Source organism: Agelaius phoeniceus, chromosome Z (genome assembly GCF_051311805.1).
Source record: "Agelaius phoeniceus isolate bAgePho1 chromosome Z, bAgePho1.hap1, whole genome shotgun sequence".
In the NCBI taxonomy this organism is placed as follows: Eukaryota; Metazoa; Chordata; class Aves; order Passeriformes; family Icteridae; genus Agelaius; species Agelaius phoeniceus.
Window position 1 is genome coordinate 85,116,733 of NC_135303.1, and position 6,840 is coordinate 85,123,572.

Genomic DNA, 6,840 nt, shown 5'->3' on the forward strand with positions numbered 1-6,840 from the left:
GTCTGTGCTGCCAGCTGGGTTATTTTTTCTTTTTCATATTTTTTTTTCTTCTTCTTTTTTTCTCCTTTCTTTTTTGCCTTCCTGCCGCTATTCTTGAGTGGTTCCCAGCCGGTGGTTGGCAGGCAGCCCTTGCCGGAGACCATCTCCCGGGCTGACCTTTGCCAGCCCCCTCGGATGAGCACAGCGGGGCTCTCCTGCCACCCCCGTCAGGTGCGCGGGTGAGATGTGAGCGGCTCTGAGTGGCAGTGTGTGGGAGGACTGGGTCTTCTCCAGTCGCTTGCTGTCCCCACCTGTGCTCATGCTCTGCTGGAGGGGACAGATCCTGAAGGCAGGAGTGAGTGGGAGGAAAGGGCAGCATGGGGGATGCTGCAGTGCTTTTTCTGTGGTAGAGCCTGGGGAAAAGGAAGGTTGCACTCAGCAGATCCTGCCTTTTGGACACCTTGGTTTGTCCTGACCTAGCCTGCTGTCTCCCTCACTGAACCACCAACGCAGAGGTCTAAACTGGGCATGCAGATTGAGTGGGTAGGGAAAGTCCCCCCTGGAGCCGTTTCTGCCAGCCCTGTATCCAAGCAGTTGGAAGAGGGAAGGCAGTGTCCCCACCCTAGCTTGGCATGCTGGAATGTGGCAATTTGTCCCAAGTTGCTGTGGGAATCATCAGCAGGCATGGGACTAGAATCTGGAGCGTCCTGACTCTGGTTGTGATGCTACCCAGCAAGGCAGGATGATGATAAATGAGAGCCAGCAGCAGCCCCACAGCCCCATCGTCCTTCTTGCCACTCATCCCTGACCTCCACATCTCCGTGGGAGGAAAGCCAGCTGTGCCAGGGAACCCAAACAGCGTCAGTCGCCCTTGGGGATCCATCTGCACGTGGAGGACGCCTGCTGAAGTTTGGGTTGGCTCTGTTTCAGCTTCCAGCCTTTGCCCTGCTTTCGTCAGCAAAGCTGTCCTGCTGCATTGGTTCCTCCTGGGCATGTCTCTCCCAAGTTACATTTTGGCCAAGCTATTTACTTGGTTTCTCCTGGGAATGTCATTCTCTCTCCAAGTTACATTTTGACCAAGTTGTTTCTGCTCTGTGTTTGGGTGTCAAGCACACTGAGCTGCTCTAGTCCGTCCAGCCAGTCTGTAATTTTGGAAATTTTGGCCCTGAAACATTCTTTCCAGGACAGGGGTGTCCCCAGGTGCTTCCAGCAGAGGTGCTGTCCCTGAAAATCACAGCTGGAGGTGGAGCTGAAGCACAGGTTGGAGACAAACCCTGCTGCATCCACTGGAAGTGTGTCCATCTGATGCCTTTCCATTGAAGATCTGCCTGGCATCTAATTCTTGACATGCCAAATGAGCTGTGAGGAGTTCATTGGGACAGCAAGTGGTGCCCAGCTGACTGCTGTAGGAATCTTCATATCTCTGTGGGGCTACCAAATGTGTGACCTCTAGAATAAAAATAAAAATGTCACAGGGATTGTCTGCAAGGAGAGTTTCCTGAAAGAACAAGCTAGGTTGCCTTTATTTTGGTCTTGGCTGTTCTCCATTGCCTATACCAAACCTCCTTCCATGTGTCTGCCCTGGCCCCATGGCAGGTAGTGCTCAGAGGGATGCAGGTGATATTTTTTTGAGGGCAGAAGATTCCACTGGTGCTGCAGTGGTAGTGGTTTGATTCCCTGTCTACCCATGGCCCGTAACTACAATCTCTGATTTTGCTGCTTCCTTAGTATCCCATCTTCTTATGGATAGTGGGCAGGTAAAGTTCTAACCCTGTGCAGAGGAGAAAGGACAGGGTTAAGATTCCCAAGCATTCCCTCAGGACTGCTAGAGGATGCTGAGGTGGCCCTGTCTTGTCTTCAAAAGTAAAAGCAGACATGTGGGGCTGCCTGACTCTGGGCATCTTGACTTGGTCTCATGGGATTTTGTGCCTCTCAGCCCTTGGACTCTCTGTATGGCATTGTGCTGGTCATGTGATGGCTCTGCAGATCTCCAGGTCACTGTTTGCTCCTGGCAGGGAACAGTCTTGCCTAGAGCTTTGCATAAGGAACCCAATACACCAGCCAGTCTTGATGCTGAAATGGGAGGGGATGCAGTAGTGAGTGAGCTGATGCTCCTGGCAGGGGCTGGCTGAGCATCTAATGGTCTGGCTGGAGGCTGTAGCAAGGAGGCTTTTCCTCTCTGCCTGTTTCTTGCTTGGAGACAGAGGATGGGCAGATGGGGCAGGGTGTGGAGGCAGTCTATGAAATGGGGAGTGGTTAACAGTTATAGGTCACCATCTGCAAGTCAAGTAGCTTTCTCATATCCCTCTGATTCAGAGGGTAGTCCTTTGGGGTTTCAATTGGATCTGGTCTCCCTGGGTGCCTGTCACGAGGTATCTGAGCACAGTCATCCTCTCCTGCCTGGCAGACATGTCTGTAGTGGCTGCTCTCAGTATGTGTTTTTGCTGGATGCATTGCTCTGCTCCTTGGGGAAAGGAGATTGGTCTTGTCCAGGTGGCCTTGAAGCTGTCCACTAATTTCCACACTTTCTCCAGCTTGGAATGGGGCTCCTGCTCATCACCTCCATCACTCAGGTTTGGTGGCAGAGCCTGGAGCTGTGCTTGTCCCCCTTTGGAACACAGACATGAGAGTACACCCCAAGAACAGAACAAACCCTGCATTCTGCTCTCAGCCCAGGCCAAAGGGCAGGACAGGGGTTTGGCCCTTCCCCAGCACCCACCAGTGCTTCCCAGCAGCCCTGTGAAGTGGGACTCCAGAGAGGCCAAATCCCTGGGGATGCAAAGGTGTCTGGAAGCCCTGAACAGCTGACCAGGTGTGTGGCCCACGTGTGAAGCACTGGGGCTCTCTTCCCAAAGCCATGTCCTATTTCTCGTGGTGAGAACTGCAGAGAGGATTCAGCCTGGCACATGGTGCGAGACCCCAAGATAAAGCCAATGCATCCAAGAATCAAGTACATCCAGAGAAAATACATCCAGGCCTGGCCAGGGATGGTGGTGAGTGAAAGGGAGGCTTTGCAACCCCTCACTTCTGATTTGCTGGGAGAGAAATAATGGACAGGGAAAAGTTACAGTGCTGTGTAATTACGGAGTAAATGAGGAGAGCAGCAGCGTCTCCACATGAGAACAGGATAGAAGAATTAATGCTTCAGAAAATCAGTCCCAAACTGATTGCCTGCTTTGTTTCAACTTTCAGTAAGGGCAATGGCACTGAAAGTACAGCCCAGAGGATGGGGAGTGGGAGGAAGGCAGAGAGGAGAAATTGCTGCTGTTGGAAAGGAACAAAACCACAGAAGGTTCAATGTACTGGGCCTGGGGAGAGGGGCTGAGCTGCACCAAGGGGAGCTGGGATTGCTGCCACACAGTGATGGTGGCAGGGTTCTTCTTTGGCAAACCACCTTCTTATAAAGTGTCACTCAAGTTGGCATGGCACTGAATGACCGGTGTTTGTGCAGGAGGAGGGTTCAGCAAGGGACACAGCAGGCTAAGTCAGGACAAACCAGCAGTCTGAGCACATACAAGTACCTGTGTCTGGTCTCAAATTCTAGATAAGTTTGAGGAAAAATATGAATACTCAAAGTCAAATGGGAAGAGCAGTCATTGAGGGAGTGGGCAGGGACAGGGCATGCAGTAGGTGCTGGTGCTTGTGCTTCCTTGGGGCATGCAGGGTCTGAATCCCTGTGTCTCTCTGAGGTGGGCAGCAGTACCCACTGCAGGAAATGTTCCCTGTCCAGGACAGATGTTGGCGCATGTCTGTGCAGTTAGAGGGGGGAACTGAGCTGGATACCTGTCCTGCAGGTCCTGGGGAACCTGTGGGTGCATCAGTGTCCATCAGTCCTGTATAAGGGAAGGGAGAATAGGACTGGGGATGTGTCATGACAACTGAGCATCATGGATGTCAGGATCTGTGACCTGGCTCTGGGTTGGGAAAGGGTCTCATGCCAGGGCACAGTGATGTGCTTATGGATGCCACACACACTGTGGTGGCTGCCACTGCTGCACTGCAGCTGGTGCTGCTGAGTGAGTGCGAGGGAGGTGGAGATGGGATGTTTTCTTGGGCACCTCAGGGGACTCGAAGTTATTCTAGGAAAAGTAATGAGCTGAATCTGCTCCAACTCCCAGCTTGGTGCGGTGGCTTGTCCCACACTCAGCTGGAGTTACCTGAGGACATGCCAGGAGAGTGGGGTTGTGCTGAGGCACAGGCAGGCATGACTGTGCCCCACTGCTGCCTGGCCTGTGTGTGCCCCGTGTGTACTGGGTCAGCAGAGCTCATGGAGTGTGTCAGATGTGTGCACACTTGTGTGGGCACAGACTGCATGTGCCAGGTGTTGCAAACTGGTGTGTGCTGTGACTCCTGTGACACCTGTGAGCCTATGCATCCTGGGGAGTGTTTGCTGCGTGACAACCCCAGGCCAGACCTTTCAGCTCAGTAATGGAGGTTTCTGTCCATGCCCATCCCATGTGGATGTGTCAGTGGGCATTCACACACCCGCCTTGCACATATATAACACCCGTGTCATGCATGTGCCAGGCCCTGCACAGCTTCTGCCAGGTCCAGCTCAGGCTTTTTGGGGTAGAGTGACCTGTGTGACCATGGTGAGGGTTTTTGCTACAGTAGCATCCCTGTCTCCACTGAACTGTTGGGACAAATGTGGCTGGGAATGCTTTTTTCTGTGTGAGAGTTTCTGGATTTGGGACCAAAAATTGATGATGTTGATATGGTCCTATATTCCCTGGGGTGTTTTCCCCCCCAAGGAATATGAGACCCCCCTACCATGAATCTGCCCCAATCAGGTTTGCCCTCCTGCAGAGCTGGGGTTCTGGCAGGACATGCACAGGTGCAGAATATACTTCAGTTTGGAGAGGGGGGTGAAGAAGTTCGCTGGGGGGGTGGGGACGGGGGGTGGGGGGGGGGGGGTTTGCCGGAATTCCTGGAGGGCTTAGGGATGGTCGCACGTGTCTGCCACACATGTCTGCCTGCGCGTATGTTTGCATGTACGGGCAAAGCTTCCGGAGAGGCTGAATGAATGAGGCAATTCACTATTTCAGCTCTGGCTCTGGCGAGGCTTTTCCTTTAGAGGCAGGCGTGTGCCGGCGTGTGGGCTCCTGCCTGCGTATGTGCGTGGGTTCCTGCCTGCGTGTGCAGGTGGGCATGGAGGGGGCTTCGGGAGATGTTTGCCACGTCAGGGAATTCACGGCGGGGGCTGCCGTGCGCCCCCGCAGTTCTCGCTGCCTTGTCTGCATAGCGCAGGGTTGTGTAACTTCCGATGCCCCACCGGATCTCCTTACCCGGCAGAGTGGGATGCTTGGGCTGCCCTCCCTGCCTGCCGCCGCGGTGACTTCCCCTCATCCAAATGGGATGAGGAGGGCAGTCCTGAGGTCCCATGTGCCTCTCCTCCCCACCGCAGGGGTATCCCTGAACAACAAGAGGGACTGGCTGCGGGGGAAATGCCAAAAAAGCCGGGAACCCTCTTCTCTGGTTTTACGGATTTGTACCCCTCAAACTAGGTGTTTGCTCTGGAAGTGAGAAGGGGGGGGCATGGTTCTACCCCCGTAGGGACCCACGAAGGGCATCTGCCTGCTGCCGTGGCTCCCTGTATGCTGGGACTGTGAGACCTCGGCTGAGACCCAGCAGCTCATCTCATACAATACTGGGCAACGGGCAGGGGAGATGGGCAAGGGAGGTGAGGCTGGCAGGGTTCCTCATGTCTGCTGCCCAGAGCCCTTTCGAGGTATCCAGGGGAAACGGGACAGCTTTGTTGCTCTGGGAAGCAGAAAAGGGGATCTGCCTGACATTTTTATCTCTCTACCACAGCGTTGCCATGCCAGTACTACCATTTCCATGCCAGTACAGCTGTTTCTATGCTGGTACTGCTGTTGCCAGGCTACAGCAAGGGTGTTGGAAGAGGACATCAGGTTGCTTTGAAGATGAAAAGACGGGAGATTAAACCAGGGTGATGCTGTGGCTTCTGAATCCCACCTTGCTGCCTGCCTAGGGACATAGACCATCTCAGAGGGTGCTGGGCAGTGACAGAGCTGTTGCTGCCTGTGGGAGTTGAAGTGATGGGTGGAGGTCCCTAGGGCTGGGTCCTGGCAGGTCACTGGCCTTGTGATGCTCACCTGACATTGCCTGGTGCTCCCCTGGCATTACTTTCTGCTCCCCTGGCATTGCTCTCTGCTCCCCTGATATTGCCTGGTTCTCCCCTGGTATTGCTGGGTGCTGCCACAACATTGCCCAGCGCTACCCTGGCATGACAGCATGACCTGACAGCAGTCTGGTATGTGCATGGTGGTATTTTAGCCACTGAATTTATAAAGTCATCAAATAAAGAAGCTAGGATTATTTGACAAGCCCTGTTGAATATATGGACATGAAGTCATGCTGGGTTATAGCCCCTTCCTTAATTTGATTTCCTGCACCATCCTGTGTGGTCCTGCTCTTGTAGCCTATTATGGTCAACTGATGGGACTCCTGGTTGCAAGTGTCAGGAACTTTCTGACCTAAAAATAATGTTCCCTAGCAAACATCCTCCTGGGCTGGATGGTCTGGAGGGCACAAATGTCACTTGGGTGTGCTCCCCATACATGGGGCAGCCTGCAGGCTCCCACAGCTTCACGTGCCAGCTGGGTTGGGATGTTTGTACCACAGTTATGCTGCAAAAATCTTTTCAAAGTGGGTAGCAGGGTGGCAACCCTCAGGTGAATGAGGCAGGGTGGTCCAATCAAAGTAGCAGCTTGAGTTGTGGCTCTGAGTAATTCACTTGCTCTTGAGCCTGATGCCAGCTCCTCAAGCACTAGATGACCCCGCGAAATAGATTTGGTACCTTTTGGCTTTGGGAATATCTTATTTGGTGAGGTCCCTTCC